Raw genomic sequence first — 13,598 nt, forward strand, 5'->3', positions numbered from 1 at the left:
GGTAATAACCGGAAAAGCATGCCATGGGAGCTTTAATAAAATAATATCCAGGGGATGCATGCAGAGCTGTCATTGGCTGAGATCAGTCCGGCCGTGCGTCGCGACTCTTTGAAACATCTCTGTTGCCGGAAATGCATCCACGAAGGAGCCGTGGAGGACCGTGGAGGACCCATCAGTGTATCCTCGGTTATAGCTCCTCCAGAGAGCCTCCTCAACGCTTGATGCTCGGTCCTCGATGTGCATTTTGAGAAATGAGATGTCCTTCAACATGGCGCGCTAAAATTCATTTCCGGGTCACTACCGGAGGACCGAGGAGTCGAGGAGTCGAGGAGGGACATTTGATGAAATGAGAACGGGCCACTGTGATGGATCGTTGGAGCTATGTGCAGCTCAAGGCATATATGCTCGAACGGGAGCTGCCTGGACGCTGCAATCATGTTGCGCACACTATCCGTGCTGAGTGTGCTGACTTTTCGTACAATGTCCCACTGTCTGGCTACCTGCATAAAGTCAAGTGCTCGGCGCAGTTGTCGGCGAAATGTCGCTCCTCTGTTTTCTTTGAAACAGCTCCTTATATCCGTTAGCGCAGCTAGCTAGCACCAGATGCTAACAACAACAACAACACGTAAGGTGTGCCTCGCTCGCGCCACACATACACACACCCTCCCGGTCCTCCCGATGGCCAGTCCGGGCCTGCCGGTGAGCGTGGAAGTGTGGTCTGCCACAAGCGGGCGGCAGGAGCGGGGCTGTCAGCATCAGCTTGTAGATGGTATTTTAAACTTGATGCGCTCTGAAACTACGGTGCGGCCGAGGACAAAAAATACACATGCGTTAATCGCGTTGAAATAATTAGTGGCGTTAATTTTTTGTTATTAGCGCGTTAACTTGACAGCCCTAATATATATATATATAATATATATATATGTACATATATATATTATATATTATGTATACAGTATATTGTCTCATAGTCATAGCTACAAATGCAAGAGAAATATATGTTTATATGATACTACTTGAGTAAAAGTACCAGAGTGTAGGAAAACTCTGTTTCAGTTAAAGTCCTGCATTCAAAATATAATGAATGTACTAAAAGTAATAGTAGTCATTGTGCAGATTGGTCCATTTCAGAATAATATATATGATATGTTTTATAATGATTGATCATTAAAGTGTTATCAAAGCTGGTAAAGGTGCAGCTAGTTTGAATGACTTTGTATACTGCAGGGTAGCTTGTGAATTTACTCCAGGTGGAACTAAAGTCTGATTTAACACTTGATTATATTTCACATCATTCATCCACATCTGTAAAATAACTAAAGGTATTAAATAAATGTAGAGGAGTAAGGCAAGGCAAGTTTATTTATATAGCACCTTTCAACACAAGGCAATTCAACGTGCTTTAAAAAAATGAAAGACATTAAAAGTGCCAATGTGAAATGCCACTATGAGACAAAATACAAAGTGTTTGACCAAACATTCCCTCTCAAGTCAGAACTGAGGTCAAACAAACAGTCTCAGAGCCCAATATGATCAGTCCACCAGGATCAAAACTAAATATCGTTCCAGGTCAGGGTAACCGAGGCTAACCAATGAGCACCTGCATGTGTGTATGAGAATGGCCCTGACACCATTTCAGCCCAGATTTAAACTCCTGGCAGGACAAGCTCGAGCTCATTTCTCGCACTGAACACAAAAAAGTGAGTGAGGGACTGCAATATAAGAGGGACAGAAAGATAAACTTTAAAACTGTTCAATTGTTATGATGTGTAAAGACTGATATTGTTCTATAATCGGCTGAAACTGTTAAGTCATGATGTGAAACGGTTAACAAAGAAAAAAGGAAACTCAAGCTGCTGCTACACTTTATTTTAATTATCTAAAATCAAGCACTTTTAAGATGCACACATTTTCAAAGGCAATTTTATTTATTTTCTCTATTTTATTTTTAAATGCAGCCAGAGAGGAACATTACACATATCCACAGTATTTACTGTATATCTGTATAGTTCAATGTTAATTGACAATAAATATTGTTGTTTATGAATTGTACTTTCTTTATTTGACTGCAGGCAGTTGTTGATTACATGCAGACGTTGATAAAGCTACAAGCTACTTCAATATATATCACACTAATTCATAAAGCAAGATAGACATTTTGATGTTCCGGACCTTTGCATGGGGAGATTGTCTCTAACTGGACCTCGTTTCATTTTTGTTGAATACCGGTATACTGGTATAATATGTAAGCAAGTAGGGCTCTAAACATTCTCAAAATGTAATCGAGATTATTTTAGAAAGAAGTGATTTTTGGTTTTCTTTTGCATTGTGAACTTCTCCAGTTCTTCACTTAATCCAGACGAGAGCCGTACACCTCCACCTCACACAGACTCAGGAACTCCTCCAGTCCTGGGATGACTATGTTGACCCCTTTCAATCAAACGCACCGGCACCACCGGCAGGGATACTTGTGATCACAGCACACCTGGCAGAAGAAGCAGAAATGACTTTGTTGAGCCCCGCTGCGGCAAAACTGTGGACCTCTGTCGCGGTGCCGGCCGTCAGCGAACCGAGCCGGCCGTTTTGTGATTCTCCAGAACACACAGATGGCCAGTCCGCCCCTGCATGGGACACAAACCGCAGTCTCTTGGGTAAAACTCCTGTGTTGTTTTTTCCCCCCTTATTCTACGTCACCACCAGCACTTGCTCTGAGCGTCTAATTGGTGCAGTTACTTGAAAACACAATGTGTCCCCTACTAAAGGGTGCCTTGAGCATTGGTAGAGGACATGACGAAGCCTTGGTATTTGAAGCTATCTTATGAGACTGGGCTGGAGCAAATTTCACCAAAATACATCTGGGAGTAGTTAAGATATTTCCGTCTGACCAAAGCACTGACCGGCCATTAGAGTGACTGAAAACCAGAAGTACTTGTACTGTACTGTAGCATATTATTTTGGAATCAATCATTTTTCAAATTATGAATTTCAGTTAGTTTGTTTCTCATTTAAATGAACAATAAAGCTAAACAATGTTAAATGTTTGAACAGTTCACAGCCCTCTTTGGTCGTTCCCAACTCTACAGCACTTTACGGCTTTAATTACAGGTTGCTGTCCTGAGTTGTGTGTGTGTGTGTGTGTGTGTGTGTGTGTGTGTGTGTGTGTGTGTGTGTGTGTGTGTGTGTGTGTGTGTGTGTGTGTGTGTGTGCGTGTGTGTGTATGTGTCAGCCTGTCAGTGTGTGTCTCCTCTCCCTCCTCAGGTCATGCAGGGCTTGGCTTGGGTCGGCTCCACAGTTCTGCTCAAATTCCTGCTGTACACGGTCCACTGCGCCTCAGATGATGTAAGCTGCAGCAACTTTACCTTAAAAAAAGTCATGTGGCAAGAACTAATGCTAATATTTGAATATGGTTGACAGTAGAATATATACCTGATCATTTCATAACTTAATAAAAAAATAGTAATGACTTAAAATGGTTTTATTGCTTAGAATATCTCCGATATTCACAGAGATTAAAGATTCATCCAGTTTTCTAGTATTTTAGAAAAAATATTTTTTTTGTTATTATTCTCCGAGAATATTCAAGTTTTTTTCTCAGACATCTACCTTTTTTAATCTGTCAAATTCACAGATGTTATTTCAAATATATCCCTCTCCTCTTTCTTTGTTTTGCCTCAAATTGCTCTATCAGTTCACGTACCGTTAAATGCTTAATAAAGGCAAATCTGAAACATGTACCGTCAAAAATTAGGATGATATAGTCAACCCACAATTGAAAACCCAGCTGCAGAGGTTAGGATTGGCTTTCTGAGAGCTAACAGCTTAATATAAAGTGTCTTATAGTTTCATGCTGACATCAGAAAATGTTGGAATTAAATCAACAACAATTTCAAATGCATTCACACATTTAAATTCATGAAAGAAAGTTTTTTTTAATGAAAAGATACAAAAACATGTCTGTAATATGTCTCTTTTTTGTGTGTCTTCCAGGCGCACATCAGTGGACTGATAAAGTCTAAGTTCACGAGCTACAAAGACTTCCACACTCTGATGTACACGTGTGCTGCAGAGTTTGACTTCCTGGAGTTAGAGGTAAAGTTTGTTTTTACCAAAATCTGGTCCTCAACAAGATTAACAAATACTCCTCCTTGTGACTTTGTGTGCTAAAGTGTTCTCTGAGATAAATTTGAGGTGGATTGGTGTGAAAAACATTTATTTTTATCAGAATAAACCTGCTGTTTTATATCAAAGTGTCTGATATGTACAGCAGGCATCAGAGCACAGGGAAACAGATCTGTGCTTTGAATTGAAAAGGAAATAGAAAGCTGGCAGCTCATTTTGATTTAAATTATTTTACAAACTGGACCCTGCTCATGTTGTGGTTGCATGTTGTGACTGTGTAGTTTACAGTCAAGATTTTGAGTTGTCTTAACTTACGGTGTCTCTCCGTCCCTCATACCCCTTTAAAATACCTTAAAACGTTGCCGCTGCCCATCAACATGCTGGTGGTCGCTGCCATCGCCTGGAGGGTAAGTGTTCCTGTAGCTTCTGGACAGAAATCAGATAAACAAGCAGCAAAACAAATATGACCCACAAAAGTAACATCTTAAGGTGGCCATCATTTAGTTCTTGTTAAAGGGGCCCTATTGTGCTAATTCTCAGGTTCATATTTGTATGTAGTGTCTCTACTGTGACATGTCTCCATGCTTTAATGTTCAAAAAAGCTCTTTATTTCTCTCATACTGCCTGTGCTGCAGCACCTCTTTTCACCCTCTGTCTGAAACCAGAGTCCAGTCTGCTCTGATTGGAGTTTTATTTGTGCACTTTTCATACACAGGGTGCAGTTTAAGGCCTTTTTTGCACACATGCAGTATACAGTAGTACAGCGGTTACCAACCTTTTTCAACACAGGGCCCACTTAAGAATCAAAAATGTTTTTGCGACCCACATTCAACCATAAACAATACGGAGGCAAAATAAAGTTCTGATTGGTCAATTCAGAACATGTGACACGTTGTAATTCCAGTAGAACAGACCGCTGTCAACGACTGAAAAAAACATGTAATTTGCCCTGCAGGGGAGTCATAGCTCAGATTTACATGTGTATATATTTAACCTTCCAGAAAGGAGGAGATGATTTTTATTTTGTTGAGGGAAACTCAAAAGGGATATTTAAGGAAGTGCTCTTTATGTAGTCTAATCTCATTACACCTTGCCCCCGCTAAGCCAAGAATACATAAGTCGATTTGACAAAGCATGGGATCCAGTCAACAAGTCCTCCAACTCATATGACCAAATATGTCGTTTGTTCAAGCACTTAATACGACCTATAATCACGTTTTAAAGTTTTCGACCTCTAGTGCTCCCGTTGAATGCAAACATTACAGAGGGTCGTTTATTCACAAATAACCCTCTCTGTAAAATCCTAAATTGTTGGATAGTTTGGCCATTAAAATGCTTTTTGATTCGATTTCTAGCGAGAAGTGTATATTGTACTTTTAGAATCCACGTCCAGTCGATATGTAGGATCTATAGTTTAATAGATATTACGAAGATGATTTGAGGTTTCGCCAGGAGGAAGGAGGAACCATTAGTCCTTTGCAGACTTTCCAGGATATAGTTTGGTTCCTGAAGGACGGAGGGAAGTCTGTGAAGCCGGCGGAGACTGATGAGGCTGCAGGGTGAGCGTCTGGAGGCCTGGTTGCTCATTTAACTTTCATTTACGAGCAGGAAAATCCAAATAAGTGAGTAACAATATGTTATCAAAGCTTACAACGAGCAATATCTTAACATATCCTTTTTTAAGAATTAGGAATTTGCAATTTTTAAGACAACCGTGTATAAGGACCATTGTAGGTTTAAAAAATATTACAGAACCAGTGGAGGGGTATACAATTCTGTGTGAATGTGGTGATAGTAAGACAAATAACTTGAATATTCTTTGACATTCAAACTCTCAGATCTCTGAGAAATAAACGTCTACATTTAAGAAAACCTTTTTATTTATTTTTTAATTCACAACCATTATTAAAGACTTTTCTTAGAATATTACCTCCTCATGAGGCTACATTGTTTACATGTACCTAAAATAACCTAATATGATTTCATACATTTTATGTAGTGGATTTAACCTGTTAAGCCCGAGAGACCCCGGTACCGGGGCACTGCCACAACATCTTGCAGGAAACAGTGTCTGAGGGCATGTTCATTTAATAAACTATGAATGCTTTATATCCATGTAACGGGAAGAAACTCATCTAACAGACTTTTTTTTTTTTTTTTTCAAAATAAAACCCACAATGCTAACACTGAGCCTCTGAATTAGCAACGAGCGAAAAATGCTAACACCTTACTGCACCGAAAATCACTCACAAAACCTTATTATTTATCTCTTCTCTACATCCATGACATAGTTTCACATCGTGAGGTGACACAGAATCGTTGGACACCCACATTATCACTGAATTATACGAAATGGCAATGTTATAAACAAAAACGGACATCAAAACAGGTGACGCGAGGTAGCTAAAAATGCTAACATTTTTACCTTGGCTCTGTAGTCTCTCCAAAGTGGTCTTCAATGGCATTAAAACGATAAAAACGCTGCTGAAGTTAATCCACAGGTTAATCCAATGTGTCTGTGTCCCTTTGAAATGATTTCTGATAATCCATAAGCATTAAAACTGCTTTTCCGTTTCCAGATGTCAAAGCTAGAGATAGGTTCACTCTGATGGAAAATTACATGCGCGAAGGCCCCACCTTTTCTCTTCACAATGAGTGTGTGTGGGGGACTCCCCCTTCGATTCTATTGGCTCTAACGGTCAGAAAGAGGTGTCAACCATCAAAAGCGAGCAAGGGGGGGCCAGAGATATGGAAAATCCACCCAAATGACCCCAGAAGTGGTTTCTTTTTGCTAAATCTCTCTAAAAAGGTCAAATGTCACTTGTTTTGCATCAATCTTGATACAGGGTACTTATTATATGTTGTACTTTGGATTCCTAAAGCTTGTAGTCTACCTTACCATCATCCAAGGGTAGTTTTCTCTATAAGTACAAAATAATTTTTGGACGGACACTATAATTTACAGTTTTTTACTATGTAAAATCTGAAGTTTCTTTAAAATAAAAAACATCTATATTGATTCTGACTTTTCTACATCCAACTCACAGGTTTATCATTACTTTGAGAAAAAAGATTATTAATTTAACCCTTTTAGAAGGGAAGATATGGTCATTTGTTCTGGGAATGTCATTTTCGAGCCTGAGACCTGAAAAACAGGCTCAGGGCTTAACAGGTTAAGTGTATTATCTCTTTGTGTTCTGTGTTGCAGGTCTGAAATAGCCACAAAAGGAGAGGTGAGAAGAAACACTTTTCACAGCCTTTATGTTATTGTTAAAAATATGCACACAGCTTATCATAATCACACCTCCATTTTCCTAAATCAGTTTTATTCGATTGGCTTCCTCCAATGCAGTAGCGTCTGCTCAGTTACTCTGTCCCTTAGTGAATTCCATCCCTTTTCTCATTACTAAGAAATGAAAGGCAGCTTCCCCTTCTGTTATAAAACGGTGGGTTACGTATTGTAACCCTAGTTCTATAAGCACAGGTGGAGCCCTCTACTGGACTCTATGGGTACTACTCTCATGAATGATACGCGAGCGTTCACACACTGAAGTTCTACAAACGTAGCCGGCCAATCAGGGCGAGCCTACCTGAATGCGCATGCAGGCTCATAGTATATAAGGCAGCTACACCTCCTGACTGTCATCCTACACCCACTTCAGCGAGCGGCATAGCAAAGAGAGGGCCCCTAGGTAGAGGGCTCCGTCTGTGCTTATAGAACTAGGGTTACAATACGTAACCCTACCGTTCTATCTCACACAGGCACCGCCCTCTACTGGACTCTATGGGTACAGTGGGTGGAGCCCCGATGGATAAACGCCCTGTCGCCCCACAACATCGCCCCACCACACTGCCCCTGACCGGCCTTTGGTTAACAGCCATCGCACCCCAACTTCCTATCACCCGGTTGTGACCGTGGAGAAGTCGGGGCCGCAGCTTACTTGGCTGGGTAGAGCCTAATAGGCTACATGCACAGTCATTTCCGCATTGTGCGTAGTACTGCCCAACTGTTTCCGGTACAACAACAACAATGGCGACGTTCTACACCCGGTGTCTACAAGAGCTCCCGAAATTGAAAATTAGCGATGTTCATCGCATTTGCAGGACGACTAAAGCCCCAGCCAGCAAACTCGATAAAGGCTTCAAATGATATGCTGCGTCATATATACACAACTATGAAGGTAAGAAGGTAACTGGAGTAACAGGTACTAACCAGCTAGCTTATGCTACAGGTTACGCTAACGTCAGCTGTCAAAAGCTAGGTAACGCCAGAGCCCTATAGTAGAACTACTATTATACTACTACTACTACTACTACTACTACTATAGTAGACTACTATAGGGCTCTGGGTAACGCTATGTACTGTTTCTGGTGTTAATTCTTTAAAACATTAGCCATTTTACTCAAAAATACTATCGTTTAATAGCCTTATAGCCTAGCCAACTAAAGGTTGTCTTGTTGTTAGCCACACTGCATAATGGTATCAGCTTTTGTAAAGCAATGTTGCCATAGATGTTTTGACGTGAATATAGATCTAACGCTGTTGCTCTGTTTTTCTTCATTCAGTGTCCAATAAAGACAGGCTGACAGGGCAGGTCAGCGTGAGAGCCTTGTGCTACAAGTCAATGAGGAAGAGCGAGACAGCACACAGTTTGAGTGTAGGCAGGCAGCATTGACACTGTGTTCCCCCCTGTTTATTGAGTTTCAGTTCAGTTAAGCATTAGTTTACCTTAAGGGAATCTCAACAGTGTCCTACTTCTCCCTGCTTTATCACAGCTGATTGGTCAGATATTATTACATTGATTATGGATGTGTAAGTTTGGGGGTTCAAATATATAGTCAAAACTGCTTTAATACAATTTTCAAGGCATCTTAGTTTCCAAAGAAGGTTCATTGTGGTATTGTAGGGTTAGAGGGTAACACTAAGCATTCAGGAATACATGCTTCTTCTAGGATAATGGGTCAGTAAAAATAACCAATAATTCTACTCATAACCTCCTGGCTCATTTACCACAAGTGAGGTTACTAATCACTAGTATTTCTTCTCTCTTTTTTAGATAACGCTTCGTGATTCATCACCAGTGGTGCTCACGCACAACCCGTGCTCCTGTGTTGCAGGAACTGTTTTGTGCAATCACACAGTAGCATTGCTGTTCCAAACGGCACACTACACCGAACTGAACATGCCAGTTGTGCCGCCTGTGCATAGCTGTACTGAATCGGAACAGCAATGGCACAAGCCGCGAACAATGGTAATTTCAATAAGGTTCAAATACTTCTTTCACAGAGTTTTTGTTTTAAAGTGACTCAACTAACAGTAATTGTCTTTTCCTTAAGGGTGTGAAGCCAGGGCCCATCAACTCCATGGTCTTCACCAAGCCTGTACCAAATAGGATGGTGCAGACTAGAAGGTAAAGGTAAGGTAATTTTAGCTGAAAAATTGTGTTTCCTGTGTTTTTTTAAATTCATAATGCTATTCTGGTGCTGTATTCCTTACCTTTATTGTCACATTAATGTGCTATATTGTCTTTGCCATTCTTTGTAGGAGTGGATTCTACAGAGGCATGGTGGGGCCATTACCAGATCCCTGCCTGTTCAGAGTTACGGAGGCATACTCAGCATTCAGCATTGAAGACAGACCGCTTGTGACCACAATGAACATGAGACCTGACAAGCCCCTTGTGGAAAGTGCCTTCGGGATGGTGCAGGAGGGCAGTGTTCTGTCCTATCAGATGCCTGCTTTGACGTCTCGGTACACCACACTTCACACTGACACACCACCAACACCCCACTTGCCCACATGTTTTTGTATATATTGTTTGTCACATTTCATATATGTAAATAAATATACAATTGTATTTAAAAAGACAATAAAGTGAAGTGATTTTTTGTAATTAATAGTAAATCATTGCATTTGTAAGAAATCAACACATTGTAATTTGCAATTTACCATTTATTCAAACAAAACACTAGCGTGTGTTAGGCAACACGGGATTGCCATCATCTTGTCTTATTTCACCCATTTCTTGACCAGTGCTTTGTTCTGATAGTTTGACAGCATACATGCTACTGCAAACAGTTGGTTGATGTTGTAGGCATGGGACAGGAGGATGACACCATCAAAAAGCTTGTTCTCTTTTATCCTCCTAATGACACGCTCCACATGAACCCTCAGTCTGGCAATGGCCTGTGTCTCCCTCACCTGATAGGCTGGCATTTGCTTCTGCTGTGACAGAAAAGGTGGGCAGTACACCTTGCATTTGCAGCAATCGCTGATCAGGAAGCCCTTATCTACCATCACTGCCATGTTTTCAGTCAACAACGCAGCTATTCCAGATTGTTTGAAAATCTCCTTGTCGCTGACAGAACCACCATACAGACTGGAAACAAATGTCACTGCGCCATGTGGGGCTATGCCAACCAGGGCTTTCATGGTGCAGTGAGATTTGTATGTAGAATACATTTCACTTTGGAGGAGGAGTGAGGATGGTGTTTGACACCTCAGCTCTGTGCAATCCAGGATCACCTGTGTGTCTGGGAAATCTTTGAATGCCTCTGGGAGGTGGGCTTGAACTTCTGCAGGTGTAAGCCAGATGCACTGTGACCCCAATAAAGTTGTAAGAAAACTTGTCCATGTTGCAATGATGCGGCTCACAGTGGACTGGTGTACGTTGAAGCGGTTTGCAAGGTCCCTCTCTTTCAAACCCACCGACAGGAAGCATAGAAAAAGAAAGAACTCGTCAATTGGCTGAAGCAGCTGTCTCTGGAAGATAAAAACAAAAAAAGGTTACTATATTAATGTCATGAGTGTAGCACACTGGGAAAAACATGAAGTTGTTTTAGTTCTCTGATGTATTCAAAAAGGATTGAGTACTTTAGCCTTTTAGCCTACACAAAAGCAATGAAATGTCGGAGAAACATTTTCCCTTCAGTTTGTGTTTAGATTGTGTGTTAAAAGAAACATAGCCTACCGTTGATGGACGTGCATGTGTAACCACTTCTTCATTCCTCTTGGCAGCTGATATCGCTCTTGTAACACGAACCATTTTATGAATTGAAGGCTCAATCAAAGACCAGAAGGCCATCAGGTGGTTATAGCTCGGGAATCTGTTCACAAAAGACACATGTCAGTCATTAATTGACAGTAAATACAACCGTGTTAACTGTAACACATGGGCTAATGTTTTCCTCTTGTTTGCTACAGTATAATACATTACAATTCAAACTGATTAAGAAGGCACTTGGTGCAGGTATAGTAATCTACAGCAGTAAAATGTAACAACTACATTAAAGCAGCAGTAATAATAATCTAAAACATACAGGGAACATTTTACACACAATGACTACTTTTACTCTTCATTCTTAAGTGTGCAACTGGGGGAAACGCAGTGGATATTGACAGACTTTTACTTTGGTAAGGTTTTGAAGATTTCCACTTGTAGTAAAGTATTATCAGTATGTTGTTAGTATTAGTATGTTTTACTCCACCACATTTAGTTAACCTTCATAGTTTCTAGTTACTTTTTATATATGAAAACACATGATTTATGATTCTACATGTTCAGTTCAGGAGTATTTTAAAACCATAGTATTTGTACTTATACTTCAGTTAAGTTGACAAAAAACACACTGGACGCTGCACTAGGTCAGAAACCAGAGGAGACTGAACTGCACCACAGACGGACCGCTTTTGGTCAAAATGTCCTCTCCGTTAACACAGGGGTATCTCCTCTTGCACTTTATCTAGCACTTTTATCTTCTCTTGCACTTTATATGTCGTAGCTGCTATATTGTACTGCCATGTGGTAAATACTTGTGTATGCTGCTCTTGCTCTTTTGCACTTTTTGCATATCATGTATTTTGTTTGTAAAATGTAATTTTCTTAAATGTTTAATGTGAGGGACTGCGGATGGAAATTAGCTCAAAGCTAAATCTGGCACTGTTACGCTTGATACATTTTAATGTTGTAAGTGTTCATTACTGTGCATTTTCCCTGCCAAATAAACGATTAAATAAATAAAATATCCCAACACTGCATGCATATAGTCAGCGGTCACACGGCAGGTAAACAGGATTCTTTATAAGCTAACCCATCTCAAAAACTTGGATAGAATTGAGACAAAACATTACCTGGTATAGAATCGGATGTTGTCGTCGGAGCCAGCAAACCGCTGTAAGCAAAACTCTCGCTGGACTCTTAACTCCTGCAGTTGCTTCTGCAGATCCTCCACTGTTTTGGAGTTGTCTTCTGTAGCTTGAGAGGACATGTCCAGTGAAGCTGGTTCAGGGGTTGAGCAGTAATCATGGTCACGGACATCGATGTGCTCTTCCTGCTCCTCCCGAGAGACTGGTTCAGTGGGCCGCTCCCTTCTCTCCCAAACACTAGCCCGCTGTGTTTGAGCAGTAAAATGATTCCACTCAAACAGAGTTGGTACAGCACCTTTCACAAGCCTCCTACGGCCATCAAGGGTTTTTGGCTCTATTAGTTGATCCGTAGCGAAGTGACGACTGCAGACCTTGGAGTGAGAGGATATTGTAAAGTTATCGCGCCGTATTTTTACCAGCCACTGTCTTCGCAGCTCGAGTTCGGTCGGAAAGCCATGGAAACTTAGGACGCCGTTGAATTTAGCTGACGCCGTACAAAGTGGGACACAGCAGTGCTCGGAGTAGTTATTCACTTGTCTTTGCAAATGTTCCGTTTTGAAAATCTTCCGTCAACTCATATTTAAACCATAGATTTAAACAGTAAAACCTTTGTGGACGATCTCCCGCTCAGCTACGCAGACCGGAAGTAAACCGGAAGCAGCCGAGTAGTATTACGGCTAAGGCGGAAGTACGTCTCAGACCCTAGTGCATGTAGCCTATTGGTCTGAATAAGCCCATAGTTCCACCCTGCAGGTGCCGGCGCAAGTGACTACACACTGCGCACCACGTTTCCCAGATCCCTAAGGAGCATGGGAAAAAAACGTGTACTATGTCCTCCACACTCACACGCTTAGAGTGTGCAGAGACCTTAGTGGGGAAAGCTGCCTATGGGCAGGCGGGGAGAGTCTTCCAGCCCTGTATGGGGCTTACTGCGCACCACGTTTCCCAGGTCCCTAAGGAGCATGGGAAAACGTAAGTGCATTATGTCCAAGGGGGTCAGATACAGCTTACTGACCCACAGCCCCCCTCCTTTCACCAGTCCTGTGTTGCCCCAGCAAGCACAGACGATGAAAAGGAGCCCGACATGTCCAAGAGATAAAACCTTATGAACGGGCCTGGCGTAGACCAAGACGCCGCCGTGCATATGTCCTCCACACTCACGCCGTTGAACAAGGCTGTCGACACAGCCATACCACGTGTAGAGTGTGCACGGACCCCGGTGGGAAAGGCTCTCCCCGCCTGCCCATAGAAATGAAAGTCCAGAGTGAAATGCACTCGCAGAGCCATCCTGTCAGGTGTTTCTTGGACAGAGCTTTACCGGCCACACCATCCC

At 41.6% G+C, this 13,598-nt stretch overlaps 1 pseudogene; it reads left to right on the forward strand.

The window, feature by feature from the left end:
* Positions 1–13,598, forward strand: part of LOC117491562 — a 33,904-nt pseudogene that overhangs the window by 6,589 nt on the left and 13,717 nt on the right.

Source organism: Trematomus bernacchii, unplaced genomic scaffold (assembly GCF_902827165.1).
Source record: "Trematomus bernacchii unplaced genomic scaffold, fTreBer1.1, whole genome shotgun sequence".
NCBI lineage: Eukaryota > Metazoa > Chordata > Actinopteri > Perciformes > Nototheniidae > Trematomus > Trematomus bernacchii.